At 40.7% G+C, this 23846-nt stretch overlaps 1 long non-coding RNA gene across 1 annotated transcript in view; it reads right to left on the bottom strand.

Annotated features, from left to right (window-relative positions):
• Window positions 1–396: 396 nt before the first annotated feature.
• LOC116097988 overlaps window positions 397–23846 on the bottom strand; it is a 46637-nt gene continuing 23187 nt past the window's right edge. The window contains exons 2-3 of the long non-coding RNA XR_004121643.1: window positions 6450–6526; window positions 397–764 (exon numbers count right to left, since the gene is read on the bottom strand). This is a non-coding gene — a long non-coding RNA (uncharacterized LOC116097988). The remainder of the gene's footprint in view (window positions 765–6449; window positions 6527–23846) is intronic.

The raw sequence follows: 23846 nt of genomic DNA, 5'->3' as shown, positions 1-23846 counted from the left end.
TGGCTGGTAGGAATATGAACTGCTCCATCCCATTTGTTTTACAAATTCTTTCTGGCAGTACTTTCCCACACATCAACCATTTACTCTCACATGTGTGCAAATCAGTTCTCAGCCAGAAACTCGTGGACACCTCTCTAATATACAATTTTCTAGATACCTACTTCTTAAATATAGGAAACAGATTACATACTTGATACAGAATTGGAAAGTAGATAAATATTTATTTAGAATACATTTAGTACTTATGAGAAACATCACTCTCTCTCTCTTGATTTTGCCTTTTCTTTTTTCTTTCTCATATTCTATTTCTTCCTTGCTTTTTCTCTCTTTCTGAGTGTTTCTCTGTGTGTGTGTGTTTCCCTATGCATCTCTATCTCTCTGTGTCTCTGTCTCTGTGTCTGTGTCTCTGTGTGCGTCTGTCTCTCTTTCTCTCTGTCTCTCTCTTTGTCTGTTTCTGTCTCTTTCTCTTTCTCTCTCTCTCCCTAGTAAAGTTTGGTTTCCAAAACCCTGTCCATCAAATCCTAAGTCTCTTGTGCTCCATAACGCCAACTCTGCCTCTCTCAGCTGGACCACGATGTTAGGCTGCACCTCTACACGTTCGGCCCTGACACACTCTGGCCATTAAGCTGCTGTAATCATAGGACTCGCTTTCTTTGCTTCTCATCTCTCAGATGCGCAAGGTGGGATATTGAATCCTGTCTTTCTGGCTCCATCCTTTCCAGAAGCTGAAATCTTCAGCTATTATTTTCAAAATGTTTATACACCTGAAAGATAAATTTAAAGAAATAACAAATACAATATATTACAGAATGTACAGGCTCAGGTGTGTTATTAAATACATGCCTCAATCTAGGCATGGATTATGTTAATTGGGTTTTTTGTTTGTTTGTTTTTTTGTTTTGTTTTGTTTTGTTTTGCATTTCCTTTCTGAAACCATTTAGCTTTTGGATTCTTGGCCCTGGGCCAACTTTGTATAAAAGCCACAAATTTTGAAGCTTTTATTTAATTTAAAATTCTAGATAAGATACAATTATGTCTTTTGTGAATGAGTCAATTAAAGGTTTTCCTAAAAAAAGAAAATTTGATTTTGTTGTTGTTGTTGTTTTACTCTGGCTATTAATGCCATGTAATCCCTAAATTTTGAAAGTAAATTTCTCCCATATACTGGCATTGCATCAATAGCTTAATATACATATGAATCCAATGCACAGAAAGATGGTGCCATCAAGGGTTAAACTTTTATACCTCTACATGTTTATATTAAGCATGATCACATTGTTCAAAACTCAGTAAGCTTGTTAAAGGTAAAGGTTGTTGTCTGTAAAACAAAACAAAACAAAAACAGGAAAACCGTACACACATGAATGGTGTAAGTTACACTAAACCTTTTGCTTGAATAAGTAAACATGTTTATACAATATTTATTCTGCATACTGAAAACTGGAAATCGTGAAGGGAAACTGAGGAATTCATACTTAACAAAAATTACCCTTGAAATTTAATCACTGCAATTTGAGGCATACAATGAGATTTTACATTTCCTCACTGAGACATTTATTGTTCCTGCAGAAAACATATTATTCTTATTCCTAAATCTGTCTTCTATTAAACTAAAGAAGTCTATAAATCAATAATAACCTTTCAGATATCAACCTCTCCATAATTATGCTTTCCATATCCAGGTAATTGTTTGCATGTTCTATATAAAAATAAACAACAGAAGGCATATGTTCTGTTTGATTGGAAGGTAGGTCTAAAGATTTTAGTTGGTTTTCAACATTTGTGAAATTTGTTTTTTATCCTCTTTTCCATTACATTTAAAAGTTAATCTATTTCACACAGAGAAGCAAATAGATATGTTGATGCAGATCAACTCTGCAGGAAAAAAAAAAACAAAACAGGCAAACCAAGTTATCCATTAGGACTGGATGTGGATTCTATCATAGTATCATAGCATAGCTTCCACTAAAAACAAGAGTAAACTTGTCAGTTAAAGAAATGTGTGATTTTAGTTGAATCAGGATCTGAATATCTTTCTGACAACTCCTCTGTGTGTCTCAATGGCCACTCCAGATTGATCTCAGATTCAGAGACACAAGCATCTTGAAGCTGCTCTGTTTGTGTCTCAAAATGACAGCAACCAGAGAGGCCTGCGGCTGTTTTCCTCGATGCCTCGTCTGTGTGCCAGCCATCTGTGTTCATTTAGAGTGTGTGTATGTGTGTGTGTGTGTGTGTGTGTGTGTGTGTGTGTGTGTGTGTGTGTGCGTAGGTGGAGAGGGCGTTGAGCGACGGAGCTCAGGTTGCAGGTCTCACCATGGGTTTTGATACAGAATGAGACCTTCTGCCTGGTGCCTCTCTAACAAGACCCCCTCATCTGCTGGGAACCTCCAGAGAAGTAATTTCACCAAGACCAGCTGCGAGGGGAATGTTTTGTGTTCACTTTATTCAAAGTGAAAGATGTTAAACAGAAATTTTCAGAAGCACTTTTGTTTGGAAAATGGGAACGGAAGATCACGGAAACTGGAAAACATCCATGAAATTAGCCCGAAATCATGGCCAATACTGATCATTTCCCGACAAGCTGTCTGTCAGGGAAGCCACAACAATGGTTTATTCAGAGCATCCTGGGGCGACAGTGCTGCGGCAGTGCTAACTACACAGTAGTACAGCAGTCAACATTTTATGTTTTCATTTTTGTCATTGCAATAGAGGGTCCATGGCACATTATAGCAGGCATCCTCAAATATTCATTGCTATCATTCTCAGATGCATTCCACTAGTGGGAATTAAGAGAATATAGCTTGAAATAAAATTCCTGAGGATCTGCAGGAGTCCCTAAGACAGGGAATGTGAAGAGAACCGGATACAGGCAGCACTTGGTCTCACTGATCTCAAACTTGGTATATACTTGTTGAAAAGTTAACTCTGTGTCTATGAATAGGAGGTAATCTGGCTGTATACATTTGTTATTTATTATTTATAACTCAAAACCCTAGCAGCCTTTAATTAATATACATATTTTTAAAATTTCACAATATCACTATGGCCTTTAACATTATTGCAATATTTCTTCAAAGAATCTCTCCTCTCCTCTCCTCTCCTCTCCTCTCTTTTCCTCTCCTCTACTCTCTTCTTCTCCCATCCCTCCCTTCCTTCTCCTTCCCTCCCCTCCCCTCTCCTCTCCTCCCCTCTCTTATTCTCCTGTCTTTGCTCTGCTCTCCATCTCCTTACAGTTTCAGTTCCTATAGCTTTCATTGCTCTGACCTTCTGGGACTGTCTTTAACATGTATCCATCAATACCGCAGCTCTAAGCCCATACCTAATCGTTTGCCATGCCCAATTCTGTAGCTCACTTTCCAAATGTCACATCTGCCTACAGCAGAGTGATTTCTATTCCCAACTTAGTATCAAGTTATCCATTTGTGAAACTATTAAAACGTGTAAAACTGTCCTCCTTAACGTCTGCTCAAGGGGGACATTTTCTGTGTACTAACCTGACTTAAAAGCTTACTTTGAAAATAACTCCCAAATTCAGGCAGAACAAGAGCCCTTCCTGTAGCACAGAGCACTGTGTTTCAATGTAGAGAGCAATGGGGCCCTCAGAGGAGCAGGGACACTCCAGAATGCTTCACATACTTTGAGAATTACGTAAGATGAGAAACAGACTCACCTGGATAGCATTTCATCTTAAATATTCGATGGTCTAAGTGTGCACACGGCCATGTAAAAGAATCCATAAGGAACTGTGATAATTGGCTGTGCCCTTGCTGTCCTGGTATTTGACAAATACCATGAAAGCTTTCTTCCTAGGTAAAAGCAGTTTCTTCCTATGGTATTGATAAAATTCTTTTTCCACATTTTGAAATTTGTGGACTCAAGTTACTGAGTCTTTTTCTCATGAATTGCCCCTCTAGAAACTTCGCAGAATCTTTAGAACTTGTAGGTCAAAGACTCTGTCCTCAAGAGCTGTGTATGTGGATAGAGGAAGCAAAACCAATACCTGGAAGAAATCAATGGAGACCATATACTGTTGTGGAACCTGATGGAAAATGGTTCAGCTTGGGGATTAGGTGCATGAATAAAAAATGCAGAAATCTGCTTGGAAAAGGTTGGGATCTATGGAATGAAGAAAAATGCCAACATAAAATACCAGTGCCACCTCTGAAGGCAGGCAAGAATCCTGAAATAAAGACACTGTGTATTCTATGGACTAAAAAGTTACCACAGATTTGTTATTTTACAGTGGAACATCTTCAGCCTTTAGGAAAGATGAAAGTAACTTGTTTGCAGGAAAATGGCTACAACTAGAGATTCGGAGAGAATGTCTCGGAAAGGCAAATGGCGTTTGTTTTCTTGCATTTGTTGTTCCTAGATTTTAATAGATACATAAAATCACACACATACACACACACACACACACACACACACACACATGCGTGCATGAGTGTGTGCATGCCTAAGGGAACAGATAGGAGTGGAGTTGGGAGCAACAAGAAAAACAAAGGTAAATGGTCAGAAATGTGCTTGTCAGATGCTTACACAATATATACTCATATGGAAACTTTTAAAATAAATATTTTTTCCCTTGATGTTTTAAGAAAATCATTCTGACAATAATTTTAGAAAGTTGGTGAGGGAACAATCTACATTTACAAACTACGTCACTAAGCCGTTGAAGTGGTCTATGGTGGTCAGAGCTCAGCTGAGTTCTTCACAGATTAATGAAAGGAACCTAATAAACAACAATGGTATATGGCAAACCAAAAGCGGGGAATGAGTTGCAAAGAGTCCAGAATGGTGTTGTGTTCTCAAACTTAGCAAAGTAAGAGATAATGTCGGCACCAGGAGAAATGGGGACATTAGGATATAAGAAATGCACTGTTTAAAACAATGTTGGAGGTAAGAGTAACAGAATTCACTGAAATTGCCAAAGAACAAATCTGATCGATAAAATTTGTCTTTAATTTCCCTTTGTGTGCTGTGCTAAGGAAAAATAAGCATTAAAGATGCAGCCATTAGCTCATATTTAAAATTCAAACATTCTGGGCCACGGAGACTGCTTAGCAAGTAAAAGTTCTTGCTGCCCAACCTCATGACCTGAGTTTGATCCTCAGAATCCAAATAAAGAAGAATGGAGAGAATCAACTCCACAAAGATGTATTAGGATCTATGTGTCTATACCATGGCATACAAGTGCTTACATGTTTTACACACACACACACACACACACACACACACAAGTGTGCGCGCACACACACATACTACACACACACACACGTGTGCGCACACACACACATATACACACACAGAGTATTAATAATAAATTCTAAAAACTTAAATGAAAACTGCCCAGTGATCCATGGTATACTTTTGGGTTTATAGCCCTAAAGAATTAAAAGTAGGGACGTGAAAAGATGTTCATGTTCATAGCAGTTTTGCCATCACAGCCAAGAGCTAGAAACCCAAAGGGCCATCAACAAATTAATGAATAAATAAAATTTGGTTTTATATATAATGAAATGCTGTTAGTAGGTTACACTTAGGAACATATGTTATCATATGCAATGACAATTAGTGAAAAGGATGTCATTAATTTGAAAGAGAAAAAGGAGGAGTATATGAGAGGGTTTGGAGGGAGGAAAGGAAAGGGGAAATGTAATTATATTATAATTGCAAAATAACAAACACTGTTCATGCTCAAAAAAAAAAAAAAACATGGTACTCTGACACTTTTTACAACAAGGATATGTCTTGAGGATGTTAAACTTAGTTAAAGAATGGGCTGGGTGTGGCTACATAGTAGAGGGCTTGCCTGGCATGTTTAAGGCCTGAATTTAATTCCCAGCACCACAATTAAATAAGTCAAACCCACAAAGACAAGTGTTGTATGGTTTCTCTTATATGTGGTACTTGCAATATTTAAAGTCAGAAAGATACATAGCGCAGTAGCTACCAGGGAAATTGGCAGCTGCTGATTAACATACACAGTTTTAGTGAGACATGACACACTCTGGAGAAAGAGCCCTGTCACTTCACTGGAGTGTGAGTTTGCTTACTGAACTGTAAGTTTAAAATAGTTAACATAGTAAGCTTTATGTTATGCATGTTGCTTTTTTTTTTTTTTTTTTTAAGTATTTTGACCTGGGGTATTAGCTTAGTGGTAGTCCTCTTGCCTGCAGTATGCAACACCCTGGATCCGATCTCACACACTGGTGGAAACTGAGTCTCAGAGAAAAGCTATATGTAAACACTGAGAGCAAATCAAAGAAATATTTCAAAAGGACAAATGAAATCTGTATGCCTGGATCATCATAGACTTGCCTGCTTGCTCGCTCATCTCTATCAGGGACAATGATAAGTATTTAAAAGACTTAATATGAAATTCCTTTGCATCTCCTGATTCTCCATAAATATGAGTTTCTTCTGCAGTTAGGAAACTACTCTCTCACCTTTTGCCCTCCTCAGAATTAGACCTCAGGAGTCTGTATGCCTCATTCGTACTGAGCTGAAGATCTTCAAAGAAGAGCTGGGCAGGGGCAGAGAACAAAGGAAGACAGGTCAGTCCCGAAGCACCTCTTCCCTGACACAAAGACTGGAGAAAAGGAAAACACAGCTGCAGCCATACGGCTCAGTCTTCACAGTACTTGTCTTGCTACTCTAAGAACCGGAGTCTGATTTCTAGACCTCCAGAAGTAAGCCACACATGGTAACACAAGCTTGTAATCCCAGTGATGAAGAGGCAGAGACAGCAAGACACCCTCAGGCTTGCTGGCCAGCTAGTGTAGCTTACTTGGCGAACTCTGGCCAGTGAGAGATCCTGTCTCAAAAATAAAAAGAGGTAGATAATGCCTGATGAACACCTGAGACTGTCCTCTGCATTCCACATGCATGTGAATATACCAACACACACACACACACACACACACACACAGAGAGAGAGAGAGAGAGAGAGAGAGAGAGAGAGAGAGAGAGCATACACAGAAATAGGCAGACAATGTCTCTCAGCACTTCATTAGCAGAGAAGACACTTGAAGGGAAGACCGAGACCCTGCCATGGTGAGAAGCTATCACTGACACTAGTTTAAAAAGAAGACTAGAAACTATTAGAATTGTTGAGCATGTAATTATAAAGATCTCAAGATCATCATAAGTGCTGAAAAACCACTTAGCATTTTGCTAAGTAATGATAATTCCTGATTTCTGTAAGAAATTCCTACCATAATGTTTATCAAAACCAGAACTACACTAATGGAAAAGTTCTTCCAAAGAAGTCTAGACAAGTGCCCGAATCTCAGCTTCATTTTTTAAAAGAACAATGCAAGCCCAGCACACAAAATCAGATACTATTAATTACACTAGTAACTTATCTGTCAGCACAATCAAAACTACAGGAAACTCCAAAGTCATTTACAGTTGAGAACAGAATCAAGTGCTCCTAATTCTAAGATAATCACACATCTTCCTACATGCAACTCTACTACAGGGGTCACAAACCAGCCATAGAACCCCACCAATGACACTAACCCCAATACCCAATATAGGTATAGCAGAATACACCCACCAGACAATTCTGGCTGTTTGCTTCCAAAGCCACCATGTTCAAAATGAATCTCACTCATTCTGTGAATTCTCACTGATAATGTAGATTACAAAGTTCTGTCCACGACCACATTTGTCTTAGTCCTGTTGTCTGTTTGTCATCCCCCCCCCCAACACACACACACACCACCTCATGAACAAAATCTCTCTAACTCCAAGTCTAGACAGACAACAGGCATTCTGCCTCCTGCTTTGCATTACAGACGTTTTAAAGAGACACCTCTGTGGTCTTCATTCACGGAAAACAGTCATTTATACTCCACAAGATGCAAAAACCCCAGGGAGGTACTTTAGTAATTTAGCATTTTTGTTTCAGTGAAAATATTATTTCTAGTTCATAATGGGAAGTTCAAAAACATTGTTTCTTATCATTGAAAGCTTTCTGAAGTGTATAATCTGGACTCTTTATAGGTATGTTCCCTATAAAAAAGCCCTGGGGAACAAAAATTGGGTCTTCCTACAAAGAAATACCTTCAGTATCTCCAGTTGCTTGAGGACAAGGTCTTTAATTTAGGGCTGAGTGAGACTCACAGATAAACACTTTAAAGTCCTGGGATCTGCACTTAGGTTTAACAAGCTTTTAAGATGGGATGGAGGCGTGCGTTTCTGTCTGCTGGGCAGACTGAAATCACAGAGCACCCAGGGCTTTGTCCGTTCAGTATTCTGTGCCAGATTCTTCGCGGAAGCTGGGCAGCACAGGAATCTTGCCACTAAGGAGGTGCAGTTTGAATACTTTTCCTTACTGTCCCTGGCCGTGAACACCTGGCTCTGCAGAATGAGACATTACCTGGAAAAAAATTCAGGTGAACCGAGAAATAAAGAGGAAGGCTTAGTGAAAGAAGAGGAGATAAATTCAATTCAATGTCCTTAAAAATAGACAGACATGGCATCAAATTGTCAGGAGGGCCCTGTGGAGGTAGAGATGGGAATGAGATGGCTATTCTGGGCAGTGGTGGCCTATGCCCTTAATCCTAGCACTTGAGAGCCAGAGATCTGTGTTCCAGGAGATCCTTGTCTACAGTGTGAGTTCTAGGACAGCCAGAGCTACACAGAGAAAGCCTGTGTCAAAAAACAAAATGAGAGCCGGGCGGTGGTGGCGCACACCTTTAATCCCAGCACTTGGGAGGCAGAGGCAGGCGGATTTCTGAGTTCGAGGCCAGCCTGGTCTACAGAGTGAGTTCCAGGACAGCCAAGGCTACACAGAGAAACCCTGTCTTGAAAAACCAAAAAAAAAAAAAAAAAAAAAAAAAAAAAAAAAAAAAAAAAAAAAAAAAAAAAAAAAAAACAAAATGAAAAAAACAAAAGACTTCTGGCATTACGGTATGCGGAAAATACATCCTATTGATATAAGCCACCTTGTTTGTGATACTGGGCTATAACAGCCTAAGAAACTGATACATACCTCACCTCCAAACTGCCTGTTTGATTAGTCTCAAGTGAACATGGGCATCAGGATTATCACAAGGGCACCCCAGGTGATCCCCAGGTTGGAGCATTTGCAGGCCCACTCAAACATCTCAGATTCTAAACTCTAGGGTGAAGACCCAGCCATCTGTAGTCTAAAAAGCTCTCCATATGATCTTGGCTAACACAAGCCAATGTCTAAATGTTGGTTGCCTTGGTTAATAGCTGCTACAGAGCAAGGGATGCTAACCAACAGGAATGAAGAAAAGCAATAAGCAGGACTATTATAGAAAGCAAGAAGAGTAATTTGTGTGTTTTCCTGAACAGCACCGAGAACAATGTCTCTGGAAATCTCTACCCATCCAGCTTCTGGAGACGCTGAGGCAGGGGGATCCATCGAGCCCAGGAGTTCGAAGGCAGCCTGGACAACCATGTCATTTCCAAATTTATGGAAGTTGCCCTGAGCATTGCCACTGAGACACAGGACCCCTCAGACTCTACATGGAGACTGCATCTGTTGCCTGAATCAAAGGCAATCTGAACCCTCCAGCTCCAATGCGTGGCGGGGGCCAACTTCTTTTTCCTTCCGTTATTAGATAACTGACATTTCTTTTTCTCCATACCCCAAAAAGTAAAAACAGGCCAGTTAAGAACATTTGGTGTGGAACTCTGCCCTTGGCCATAATCAATCTGTGTGTGAGTGACTACAGCAAACCACTAAGGATGGGGGTGGGACTTTGGTAAAGGCCGCAGGAGTAGCGCTGCTTGGGAGAAAAGAAAATATCAGCTTTTATTTTCTTTTCAGAGATGAATGGTTTCAGACTCATGTTTACATTTGTTTGATTTGCGTGTGCCTTCCCTCAAGCAGAAAGCCTTTCCTGTAAGCACTGAACAATACTCTTTTTTAGGGGATTTCATCGAGACCGCACATTCAGCTTATCTGCTCCCACACCTGGAGGACAAGGGGTAATATATCTGCACTGTAAGTCACCATGCCCTGTAACATTACACCTAAACAGCACGTGAGAGATCAGATCGTAGGTGATCTTGGTTTAGAAAACATCCTAGGAGAAAGAGTGAAGACACCTCTAATAAGCACTAGGAAAGTTATTAAGTAGACGAAAGTATACCTGTGAGGCTCCACCCCACTTCTTGGAGTACACTGTGCCCTGGGGAGCCAGGACTCCTCAGAGGAGGCTAATAGGACAGCTCCCGGTTCCCTCGATCCTCCTCGAAGTTCACCCAGGTTTAGGCCCTGGTTCCTTATGGGATTTGGGTCTCACACTCGCTCTGCGAGCCTTGTACTACTGCCTCGCACTCCCTAGCCCTCATTTTGAAACAGAGTATTGTAAAATTGTCTGGTAAAGGCCTTGAAGTTTTTCCTGCAGTCTAAACAGGACTTGAATTTGGAATCCTCCTGCCTGCCTCCCTCCCTCCCTCGTAGCTGGGATTAAAAGCTCTTCACCACCAGGTGTGCAATTATGTTTTATTTAGCCGAGACCAAGTAATATTCCAACGCGCAGTCAGTGAGGAAAATATTCTTGGCAGGATTCGGTGGCACACACCAAGTTAACCCTTTCCTCCCCAGCTTGCTTTGGTCATGGGCTTTGTCAGAGCACTAGAAACCATAGTGAGACAGTACGCAAAGGGCAAAAGGGAAAAACAGATGCAGGTATCTGTTGATGGTGGCAACTCTCTAGCAAATGAAGATGCCAAAGCAGACTAGACGCAGAAGGCTGAAAGACCGGAGGCCCTAGCAAAGTGGGTTTGTCTATAATAACTGTACTTTCAGTAACTGTATAATTTAAATGCTGGTTTTATTAAGTTTTACAAAAGTACAGAATTGTGTTTTACTTATTTTAAGCTGCGCTGTTAGCATCTGAAGCACCTCATTGTTTTGTGTGGGAAGGTCCATGTTTCACCTAACAAAACTTATCTCAAGTTGGTTTGATGTGGGGAAAACATCTTTTCTGGCTAATTTTGAAAGATTCCTCTTGGAACTCAGGATGTTCAGCCATTGAGCCACTTTGGCACAAAGCCACCTGGGAGGTGAGAAAACTGAAAATGTATTTCTATGTCCTCCTCCCACTCTATCAAAAACAAACCCCCAATCAACTTGGAGATCTTCTGAACCCGACTCCTTACAATTAGCTTTGCCAGCACACCAAAAAAGCTGGATTTTTGGTGATGTCACTCAGATGGCATACCCAGAAGAGCAGCGATCCTTCCTCTGCGATTGCATTGCGTCTCTACACCTATCATTCTGCCGTTTTTATTTCATTTCCTGAAAGTCAGTGTTGACTTGTGAAAAGTTGTCAAAGTACAGCCAGAAAGCCCTTTCCCTGTTCACAGAATCAAATGAAATCTTCTCGGACTTTTACAGTGGCTTTCTGATTTGGGTCGTCATTCATCCAAGGACAATCCGAAGTTCGTGTATACTGTCAATGATTGCCTAAAATACTGTACCTAAAATAAAGTTGAATACAGTTTGAAAGTATTAAAATGTCTGCAAAAAGTTCACGGTGGCTACCACAGTTTGCAATCTCAGTAACAATGAACGAAGGGCTCCCCTTCCCCTATGTTCTCACCAGCATTTGTGACTGGTTATTTTCTTGACCCCAGCCATTCTGTCAGAAACAAGTTGTTTAAATTTGCATTTCTCTCATTTTTGTGTTGTATTTGTTTTGTTTTGTTTTGTTTTGTTACTGTGTTGTTGTTGTTGTTGTTGTTTTGAAACAGAGTTGCTCTGGTAGCCCTGGCTGTCCTGAAACTCACTCTGTAAACCAGGCTGGCCTCACACTCACAGAGATCTGCCTGCCTCTGCCTCCCAAGCACTGGAACTAAAGATGTGCACCACCACCACCCTGAAACATTTCAGGAATTCCTAAAGATGACTACTAGTTTAAAAATATTTCTCAGTTATTTTTATCTCTTTTTAAAAGAACTCTGTTCAGATTGATAGACTATTTTTAATTGAATTATTTGTTTCCTTGACTTTGTTTTCTGAGCATTTTATATATTCAGGATATTGTCTATCAGATGTTACCTCTCTAGAAAAGGCTTCCTCTTAATTGGATGTTTCCTTGCTTATTAATGTCATGTCCCATTTGTCAATTGTTGACCTAATTCTTGGGCAAATGGAGTCCTGTTGAGAGCATCCTTTCTTACACATATTCCTAAGGGGACTCTACTTATTTTTCTTGTAGCAATTTTAATGTTCCAGGTTTCACACAGAAGTTGTTGATCCATTTGGAAGGGCTCCTTTGGTTTGGTTTCTCTTTTTGGTATAAGGTAATAGATACAGGTCTAATTTAGTTCTCTACACGTGAATATCTAATTGTTGTTATTTAACATTATTTCTTGATGATACTGTCTTTTCTTCAGGTGTGCTTTGGGGATTTTTTTTTTCGTATTCTCTTCTATAAACTACAGTTAGAAGAAGAAAAGTTGTTTGGGTGGTCTACAGCACAGTAGAGCAACTACAATCTACCGCATATAACAACAATCTACAAGTAGCTAAAAGAGGAAGACTGAAGGCACCTAACATAAAATCATTGTCAGAGGAGATTGAAAATGCTAATTACTCTGCTTTGATTATTAACTAATTGTAGCCAATCATAATACTATATCCAATAAGCAATTACAAATAATTTATGTCAACTAACAATAGGTAAGTTAGAACAAAAGGAAGGCATTCTATGCACATAGTCCCCTTAGGGGGCCTCCCTTCCTGGAACACAGAAGAGCTTCATTAGGTCAATGGGGCAAGAGCCAGTCTAACTCCCTCCTCTGGTGGAGAACAACCGCAAGCGCACACATCCCTACCAGGGAAGTTTGGATAAACAGGTAGCCTCCTCCACAGCTTTGTTTCACTAGCTGCTAGTATATGCTGGAGTCTGACTCCATGTTCCTTGGTCTTAAGGCAAGACTAGATGACGCCAGACTTGGATAGCCACAACGAGGGAGTGTCTGATAAGTAAGAGTGAGAAAGAAAGAGACAGAGACAGAGAGACAGAGAGAATAACCCACAGTCAAGTGCCCACCCCTTCCAATCTTGACAACCTACAAGTTCTGAGGCAGTACCTTCAGCTTCTTCAACAGGCCCCTCATGTCTATGCAGCCTTTGCTACACATGGAGGGCAAAGGCCGGGGAAGAATGGTGGAATGGGGAATGACCCAGAAGAAACCCAGCACAGCAACCTGGAGGAAGCTGGAATCATCAAGGAAGGCCCCCAGATCAGCAAAAGGATTGGTAAATGTCAGTATACCCAATGCCAGAGTCATGACGGACTGAACTTGGATCAACCAGCAAGCAGGTATCCCTTCCAAAAGGAGGAGGAGAAAGAAATCAGCTCTCTCAGTCCATGGGGACCAAAACCGCACAACAATAGCATTGTGATGTGTCTACTGTGACTTTTATAGTTAACATTTGGTATTTTGCTCTTTTGTCTGTGTTTGCTCTTTGCAGTGCCTCTATGGACTTTACACAATGATTATTTTAAGAGTAAAGTGTTACTTATCACAAATCTTTTTTAAAAAAATTTAACGAGTGAATAATATTTTTCTCCATTAAAAAAAAAAGCCCATATCCTAATCTGGGGAAGCTGAAACGATGCTGTCCTGTGTTGGGAAACGGGATTTTGAAGAGGTAATTCTGTTGTGAGTGTGGAGGCAGGAAAATTGGCTTTGGTTTGGTAAGAGGTCAGATGTTGTCCCAGCAGGCATCTGGGGAGATCAGCAGGGGGTCGGAGCGAGGATGGGCAACTGTGAAGGGTGGAGGCAGAGAAGAGAGAAGAGGGCCACAGAAATGGAAAAAGTCAGGGAAACTAATTCTTTCCAGAGGGCTTAGGCAGAAAAGCAGCACTACTGATATCTAAGTTCTGGGCCTTGTTTTAAGCTAGGAGGTTTTTCGTGACCTGTTATAACATTAAAACAAAACTCACGCAAAGGAATAAATATCATTCTGACAATTTAAAATTATACATAGGACAAAAAAAATGACCTTATCCTACAAGTAATTTGCTTGAAAATATTAAAGCTAGCAAAACATTATTTTTTCTGCATATTTGATGGATCTCAAAGCTGAATGCGGAGATGGCATTTGTCTGCTGAGCAGTGGTGGTGCATACCTTTAATCCCAACACTTGCGAGGCAGAGACCAGTGGAATTCTGTGAGTTTGAGGCCAGTTTGGTCTACAGAGTGAGTCTACACAGAGAAACCCTGTCTTGAAAAAAAGAGAGTACTGGTCTGGCTAGTAGGCAACACCCATGCTAATGCTATGTACCATTAGCCACTAGCTAGATACAGTGGGACACACCTATAATCCCAGCACTGTGGAGAAAGACACAGGATGATAGAGCACAAGCGCATCGTCTTGGCTGCACTAGGAAAGCAAAGTCCCAAGGGCGTCCCTAGCTGGTATAAGATGAACACACAGGGCGAATGAGAAATAAATGTGTGCTGATGCTAAGATTTGATGGGCTGGTGTCACTGTAGCAGAGTCTTGCCTGTCCTGATGTGTATAATCATCATGGGCTCCCTAGCAATTGAGTCATCGCCTCCTAAAGTGATGAAGAATGGAGTTTTTGCCTGTCAGAGCAGTTTGAGATAACAGCAACTTCAGATGTGGACACCGTCATATTGCTGTCAGTACTGCCCACGTTACCTAAAGCAAGGTACAAAACCTCTCCAAGCTTCAACCCACCCCCTTCTTTAAAAAAGGAATAGGACTGGGGAGGTCTGCGGCTTATATAATAGGTGCAAGGGACTAGACTTAATCCCTAGGACCACCAGCAAATACATGTAAAAGTAATAGAAGTAAATGCTACATTCCCCATGGGGTTATTGATAAAATGTAGTAATAAAGTGATAAGTGTTTAAATACCAACTAAGACTTCACATTCAAATTTCAAAGAAAATAGCAAGCCTGCAGAATTTGATTTACTCCATGGTATTCCCAGTCAATTCCGATGAATAGCATGAGGAAAATTAACCAAACCGGCATACTCTTAAACAGTGTCTGGGGGCATTTATATCTAAACCCTTCATTGTAAATGTGTACCTAAAATTAGTAGATAATTTGCCTGAGGAGAGTGATCTATTACAATGGCCTAGTGCCCTTTCTTGCTAAACGTTCAATCATCAATCTGTTATTCAGAACAAAAACCAGGCTGGGTGTTGGTAAACAGGCCCCATGAGGACAATAAGTCTATCTTACTCATGCTAACGGTTCATCTCGACTTCTAACTGTGTGCCTTGGATACAGTCCTGTGTTGTTATTTCTTTAATTGCTTTGATTACAAATCTATGTAGTTTCTGCCTGACTCTTCCTAATGATAATGTGATTATCAAATGCCAAAGGTGATAGGACCTTCCATGACTGAGTCACATGACTGGGCCACATATGCCCTATAGTATTTAATAAAGAAAGCCTTTTCCTGAGGCTGAATGCTTATCTGCAGGAATCCCTACGCCGGGTAGAAAGTTATTTGGCGTCTCTTTTCACATGTAATATTATAAACAAAACAAGATAGATTTATTATGTACAAGGCATATTCACACAGGTGGAAACCAAGCGTCTTAGTAACTTTTTTGTTTCTGTGAAGAGACACATGGCCAAGGCGTCTTACAGAAGAAAGGCCTTACTGGGGGCTTATAGTTCCTGAGGGTTAGAGTCTATGACCATCATGGCAGGGAGCAGAACATCAGGCAGCCAAGTGTGGTGCTGGAGCAGTAGCTGAGAACTTACATCCTTTTCCACAAGTAGGAGGCAGAGTGTTTACTGGGAACTGGATGGGCTTTTGAGACATCAAAGCTTGCCCCTAGTGAAACAACTCTCTAACAAAACCATACCTCTTAATCCTTCCCAAACACTCCACTAACTGGAGACTGAGTATTCAAACATATAAGCCTATGGTGGTCATTCTCATTCAAGTCACCACCCAGGGTAGAGAAAATCTAGAATGACATATTCTACTCTAATGACCTGCCGATTCTTCTGGAATTTGTAATGAGGATCAATGGGTACAATGCTTCTGGAAGGCCAGGCAGAAGAGAGTTCGGAGGACCCCACATCTTATCATCACACAGAGACATTTACTGCATCACACGAACGTACACCTCTTCGTCAGGATCTGGCATTCTGAGAAAGTATGGTCTCTACTGTGACACTTCTGTGCACTCTCACGCCTTGAGGCAGAAGGGAAATGCCTCTCCCTCTCCTGCAGTGTAAAGAAGAAAATGTCTTGAGAACAACAGCTTGACGGGTTCCAAAGTTCAGAAGGACAGTGGGGTAAGGCAGTGCTTTAGAAGGCATGCAGGATTGGGTGAAGAGAAGAGACAAATGGGTCAAAAGACTTCCTTTAAAATAACAGGAGTGCAACAGACCCCACGAGAACAATGCCTTGTTCCTCAGTCACACTAAGACTCCTTTCTTCCAGGTTTCCCTGCTTAGTCTTGGTTCCCATGTTCTCCAACTAGCACATCACTCAAAAAAAGTCACTTAGGATGCCTAGGAATATTTCACAATTTTAGCATTTCATGTTCAGCCTCTAGATTTGCATATATCTATTAAATTATATCTGTACCTCGATGCTAACTCTCCCTCTCTTCTCTCTCTACTTCTCTCTCTTCCCACCACTCTACTCCGTGTGTTTGTACATGTGCACAGGGGCGCCGGAGTAGAATTTCCTCTATTATGTTCCTTTTTTTTCCTCCCTGAAACAGGGTCTTTTATTAAAATTGAAAGCACAAAGAAACCATAGCTTTGCATGCAATTTTTTGCTCCTGTTATTATAAGGGTGTCATTATCAGAGCAGGAAAATAAGATTAGATATATTTGTTTTATCATATTTATATACTTTTCACTATATATATCTTATTTTATATCTTATTATATCTCATTATATAAAATATTATTATTATTGTTATTGTTATTATTATTATTATTATTATTATTATTATTATTATCATTACTATATATCCTGTACTATTTTGCAGTGCAGAAGTAAAGGCCTGGACCATCCTTATGCTGTGTAAGCACTCTTCCACCAAACTACATACACAGTGTATTTTATGTAACAATTTGTAATGAAGAAATCTACCTTTCTTAATCTGCTCAGGTGTGTTTGTTCACAGAGTGTCCCTGCAGTCTCCTTGCCAGACAAAATGCAGGTATAGGGCAAGATGTCCTCAGAAGGTAGCATCTTTGACCTTAGACCAGGACAGGAAGCTGATAACCCACAGGAAGTGACCTATTCACCAACAAACATTGAACTCATCAAACAGAGGCTGCCCAGTAGCTCCAAAGCAAAAGTGTAAAGTGCTTTAAAGAGCCAGTTCCACAGGGCCAGCGACGTCTCCAAACTGACAGGGTACGAAAGAGTAACAAAAAGGTCCAGAGATGGGGAAATTGAGCTCTACAAATAATATCATTTGTGGTGAGTTTCCTCTGCTCAGTGCTTGGATATGTTTACAGTAAAGAGTACATGAACTTGACAGACAGCTGAGAGCACTGATTGTCTCAAGAGCAGAGATTCCTTGGAAATGATAAGGTGCAAACACTGTCAAATGGCTCCCTTTGCATCACACTGCAATCTCTAGCCATAACAGCTGCCAGGACCAGCAGGAGCCAAGCTGCCAGCCATCCCTCAAAACACCAGGCTCCCACTATCTGTGGGATCCCTGGACTACATAATAACAGGGACTTCAGCAGCTCAGATTTGGGTTGGGTTTGATGCAGGCCATGGGGCTCAACTGGAGATGTAGCGAGGGAAGGACACTGTGAGGACCATGTGATGATGGTAACCAAACAGGGGAGCCCTAGATACTGGAAGCCAGGATTCTCTGCTAGCCTCATCCTCTTTCCTTTGTGCTGATCTGGGCAACAGGCTCGATACTGACAATAAGACTGAGCCCACTAGTGTAAGATGGTAGATTTTCATACAGAAGTATGGTCTGGCCCAATTCTCTTCCTTGTATTACTGTTTAATCTAATCCTTCTGTAGAAGCAGTCCTTGGCACAGAGGCCCATGCTGCTGGAAATGAGAGGGACTAGGTATCTGCAAACTCATTCTGGACAATGACATCTTTTCTGTTCCAATCAGCAGAAAACACCAACTCCACTCCCTGTGTACATCCATCCTAAGGCTGTTTCATGAATTTTTGTTTTTGTCATGATAATCTCACTGGCTTTAAAAATCAAAGTTCCCCTGCCTCAGCCTCCCCAGTACAAGGATTACAAGCGTGCACCCACACACTTTAGGACTTGTCCTAAAGATTTTGTTATTGTTTTGTTATTGTTTTGTTTGTTGGAGATAGACTGTCACAATACATAGCCCTGGCTGGCCTGGAACCTGCCTTTTAGACCAGTCTCTCCCCCATCTCATAAGATCTGCCTGTCTCTGCGTCCTGAGTGCTGGAATGAAAGGTGTATGCCACTTTGTGGGGCTTGTTCTAAGTCCTTGATATCAGCAAGCGTAACACGCGATACCGTCTGAGACTGGCTTAATTACCTTAATATGGCTATCCTCCATTGTACCGGTTATCCTGTAAATGACTAACTTCACTCTTTGACAAAAGTATAAACCACACTTGTCTTAAGACTCAGAAAGGGGGCAAACTTAGGCCCAGAGAGCTTTAGCTTACAAAATTCACAAGGGCCTTCCCTGAACTAAACCACTGCTGGAAAGAGGATAGGCTCTTACAATCCAGCTGTGCAGGAAGCTCCAGGGATGCAGGTTTTGTGAGTTGTAATCCATGCTGGCATAGGCTCTCCATGCCATAGTGGCCTTTAAATCACCCTTAATCTACATGTAAGCCCAATAAACTCATTGCTTTTCCAAGACAGACTCTTCTCAAATCATTACTTTGAGGTGTTGTTAGTTCCCCTCCTGGGGTGAGTAGGACAATTGTATCTCCTCAGGAAATTCACATAAGCATATATTGATTACTCTGCCCTGCTTTTGAGATTCATTAAGATTTCCTGAAGTATATTAGCATGTTGTGTTATAGTTAGGGGCTTACTCACGGGATATTTATGCCAACCGGATGTATCTTCTTGTTGTGCTTTGATTTATCTTAACAGGGTGATAGAGTTGCCTGTGGCACATTGCACAGGTAGAGGTCAGGGGACAACTCAAAAGTTAGTTAAAGCAGTTCTTATTGGTCCCTGACACACCCACATTTTGAAGTAAATTCTCATCTTAAATAGTCTAGGTAACATTTCCCAATCCACCTGAGGGCAGACATCTGGATGCAAATATTTAGAAGATACCTCTCTCCCCCTCAACTGCAATAGATAATAGGTTCATAGATAGCAAGGTTCTCCAGGTTTTTTCTTCTAGGGGTTCCCCATGGATATAGGGTGTAGGCTCTACAGATCATGTCTACTCCTACCTCTTACCGTATGTATGCCTTTGACTTTGTAACTCATCTCTCATTAGAGCTGTTGGGAAAACGAGCTGTAGGCACATAGGAAAACCACCTACTCCAATGATGCTTCACCTCTCTAGATGCCTGCTTCCCTCTAAGTTCCTAGCTCAATTTCGCATTTATAATTATCTTTCTGTTAACTTGTATGTATCATTTTCAGTCATTGTTATAGTTTACACCGATAATTTTGTCATCAAACAAAACTAAGTACATGCTGTTACTCTTTCCTCTGCTTTTTGTTTAGTAGCTTATTATTATTTTGTCCATTTTTCACAGTTCACATGCAAATAATGCTTATATGCATACAGATATTTTCGAATGGTCTTTTTCTCTCTTACTTGTTCTTCAAAGATTCATTAACTTAAAGAAAAAAATCTGGCCACACATCATATTGAATCTAGTGTCTACCTCCTTAAACTTCTTTCTCCTACGAGTTTGATCTTTTTTTAAAAATTCTATTTCCCTAGGTTAATATTGGCCTATAAAAATCAACAAATACTTGTAGCAATTGAAAAGAATTAACCAGTAATTCCCAGTAAGATTTGGTAGAATTGATTTTTACCTGTGAATCCACATGCCCCTAAATTGAGAACTCTTCAATAAAAACCTGTAACAATGCATAAGTACTTTTTTACAGAGATGGGAGTGACACAGGCAGTAAGGACAGGGCCTATAATGGATCATAATCAAGTCCTGTGGAATACATAACATCTGCCCTCAATGAATGAGTAAACTATTTGGTTGGGTAAAGGATCCTGAGTGAAGTACATCTTTACTCAGGTGGGTCTTTGTTGGATGCTCCCAAAAATGACTAGTTGCAGTAAAGATTACCTCATTCTCCATCCAGTTCCCACTTAAGGCCCAAGAGAGCCCACTGGACTGTGCAACATGGAGGTTTTTCTTCCCTGTAGTCCAATCCCAATCTCAGCATTTCTCTCTCACTGTCTTTTGACAAAGCTACATTACCTCTGCTTATTGCTTGCCTGCATTTTCTTCTTCCTGGCTTGAGAAGTGAAACTTGGAAGCCAGTGGCTTGTGTCACTTTGGTGATATGACCTTGGTATCTACTCCCCAAGTCCACCAAGAGCTAAAAGAAAAAGACTCCATCACACTCAAAGAACCCATATCACATGTGAGTCTTCAGATGTTATCAATAGCACATGCACATATGGAGAAGAAGCAAGTAATACAATTATACTTACAGGGAATTATAATACAGAGTTCCACCTTGACATAACATAACAAAACCACTGTCAGAGATTCCCACAGAGACCAGAAAGTCACCTTAAAACATACCCACATTGTGTTAGTCCTGATCACATTTCATAACTACCTAAGCAATACCCAGCAAAATACCTACTCCATCTTACTAATATTTAAAACAATCTAATTGGCTTCCAGTCTGTCTGGGTTGGTGCTCTAAGCAGACCTTGGGTGCAAATTCCACAGCTAGTCCCACAAAACACAGAGAAAGCTCCACTCCCAGACACTCTAACACACCCATGATCATAGGATCAGAGGTGAGGAGGACACATTGTTCCCAACACTGGGAGTAACTGAGACCAGCTGGACCCAGGCACACAGGAACTCCACCAGCCCAATGGCACAGGTTCCTTCCAGTCTGTCTGGGCCAGTGCCCTGAGCAGACCTTGAACACAAACTCTGCAGCAAGTCCCATAATACCCAGAGGATGCTCTACTCCCAGGTTCTCAAACAGGCCCAGGATCACAGGATCACAGAGACAGCTTGACTCTGAGGAGTTCTAACACAACCAGGATCATAGGAATAACAGGACCAGTCAGATTTAGCCAGGGCAAGTAGCACTAGAGATAACCAGATGAAAGGAGGCAAGTGTAAGAAAATAAGCAACAGAAACCAAGGTTAATTGGCTTCATCAGGACCCAATTCTCCCACCATAGCAATTCCTGGACACACCATCACACTGGAAAAGCAAGATTAGGATCCAAAATCATTTCTCATGATGATGATAGAGGACATTAAGAAGGACATAAATAACTCCCTTAAAGAAATACACGAAAATATAGGTAAACAGCTAGAAGCCCTTAAAGAGGAAACACAAAAATCCCTTAAAGAACTACAGGAAAACACAATCAAACAGGTGAAGGGAAATGAACAAAACCATACAGGATCTAAAAATGGAAATAGAAACAATAAAGAAATCAGAAAGGGAGACAATCCTGGAGATACAAAACCTAGGAAAGAGATTAGGAGTCATAGATGCAAGTATCACCAACAGAATACAAGAGATAAAAGAGAGAATCTCAGGGGCAGAATATACCATAGAAAACATTGACACAATAGTCAGAGAAAATGCAAAAAGCAAAAAGCTCCTAACCCAAAACGTCCAGGAATTCCAGGACACAATGAGAAGACCAAACCTAAGGATAATAGATATAGAAGAGAGTGAAGATTCCCAACTTAAAGGGCCAATAAATGTCTTCAACAAAATTATAGAAGAAAACTTCCCTAACCTAAAAAAAGAGATGCCCATGAACATACAAGAAGCCTACAGAACTCCAAATAGACTCGACCAGAAAAGAAATTCCTCCTGTTACATAATACCAAAACACCAAATGCACTAAACAAAGAAAGAACTTTAAAAGCAGGAAAAAGGTCAAGTAACATATAAAGACAGGTATCAGAATTACACCAGACTTCCTACCAGAGACTATGAAAGCTCGAAGATCCTGGGCAGATGTCATAAAGACCCTAAGAGAACACAATTGCCAGGTAAGGCCGCTATATCCAGCAAAACTCTCAATTACCATAGATGGAGAAAACAAGATATTCCATGACAAAACCAAATTTACACATTATCTTTCCACAAATCCAGCCCTACAAAGGATAATAGATGGAAAACACCAACATAAGGAGCAAAACTACACCCTAGAAGAAACAAGAAAATAATCTTGCAACAAACCCACACAAACCTAATTCCACCTCTAACAACAAAAATAACAGGAAGTAACAATTACTTTTTGTTAATATGTCTTAATATGAAAATTAATATTATCAACATATCCTAATCAATTCAAATTCAAAAGTATGAGGAATTGGAAATGTGTTGGCTATCATCTCTCTAATTTGGTAATGAGAGGATAGGTCCAATATTTTACAATCCATCTATACTTTCTACTTGTTTGTACCTGACAGTGTCTTGCTGTGTACCACATAATGGTCTTAAAGTCATGCTTCTCCTATCTCAGTCTCTCTATTAGTAGGATTGTTTATACTATATTATGGTTTTCAGCACAGCTTACATATTTCAAAATTATTTATACAGCCAAAAGAAACATAAACAATTAACTTGGGAGGTGGCTTGTAAGAGAACAACAAAGTGTGAGACTGAATGCTTTGCTTGATGTTTCTAACTATTGTATCAATTTTGAAGAAGAGGACTTTATACTTACTCTTTCTCTGAGATGAATGCTTTTCAAAATCATCACAGTCAATGAACCAGATTGTTACCCTCACCTAATGTCTGTACCACCCTCCAAGCAGAACCATTGTTCATTGAAACAGTTGGTGAATGACTTTATGGATAGACCATCTTAATATACATACCATTTCTTAAATGAATGTAACCTGTTCTCTGTGGGCTGAGAATGAAGACACTCATTCAAGTCAAATAGCTTGGACCATAGCAGGAAATCTGTATCCAAAAATCATGCCTACAATTCACTCCTTGGAGCAGCAGAACTGTCAAATCTTAGCTTAGCTACGATGGTAAAATCCTTTGGTGATGTGAAGGTCATTGAAGTATATCCTTATCACAATGAACTCCAATGTCTAAAAATTGTTCTTATTTTGGGATCGTACAACAGTAAGAGCCAAGATTTTAAACTCTACTAAAAACAAAACAAACAAACAAAAAACTTTATGTTCATTTTTGAAAAAACAGTATTATGATGTATTATTTTAAAATACACATTTCCTTCTCTCCGTGGAGGGCCTGCCTCCAGGGACCACCTTGACCCGGAGTCTCCGGTGAGAGCCGCCATCTTCTCTCCGGTGAGTTCCTAAGCCGGGAGCAGCTGCCCTGGAGGCTCGGCCCGGGCCCCACGAGTCGCAGGGGAGACCCAGGGCAGCAGGGACTGGATCCTCTCAGCTTCCAAGTAACAGAGGTGGATCAGCGACCTTAGCTTCCCCTTCCCTGCAAGTGGAGGGCCTGCCTCCAGGGACCGCCTTGACCCGGAGTCTTCAGTGAGAGCTGCCATCTTCTCTCCTGTGAGTTTCTAAGCCGGGAGCAGTCAGCTGGGAGGCACAGGCCCCACTAGTCTCAGGGGTCTTGCAGGGCGTTAGGGACAGGACAAGCTCTGGTTAGAATCACTAAGAACATCTAACACCAAAAATCAAGAGATGGTGAAAGGCAAACGCAAGAATCCTACCA

Source organism: Mastomys coucha, unplaced genomic scaffold, assembly GCF_008632895.1.
Source record: "Mastomys coucha isolate ucsf_1 unplaced genomic scaffold, UCSF_Mcou_1 pScaffold20, whole genome shotgun sequence".
In the NCBI taxonomy this organism is placed as follows: Eukaryota; Metazoa; Chordata; class Mammalia; order Rodentia; family Muridae; genus Mastomys; species Mastomys coucha.
Note: the sequence above shows the minus strand (reverse complement) of the source record. Positions and strands in the feature narration are given on the sequence as shown.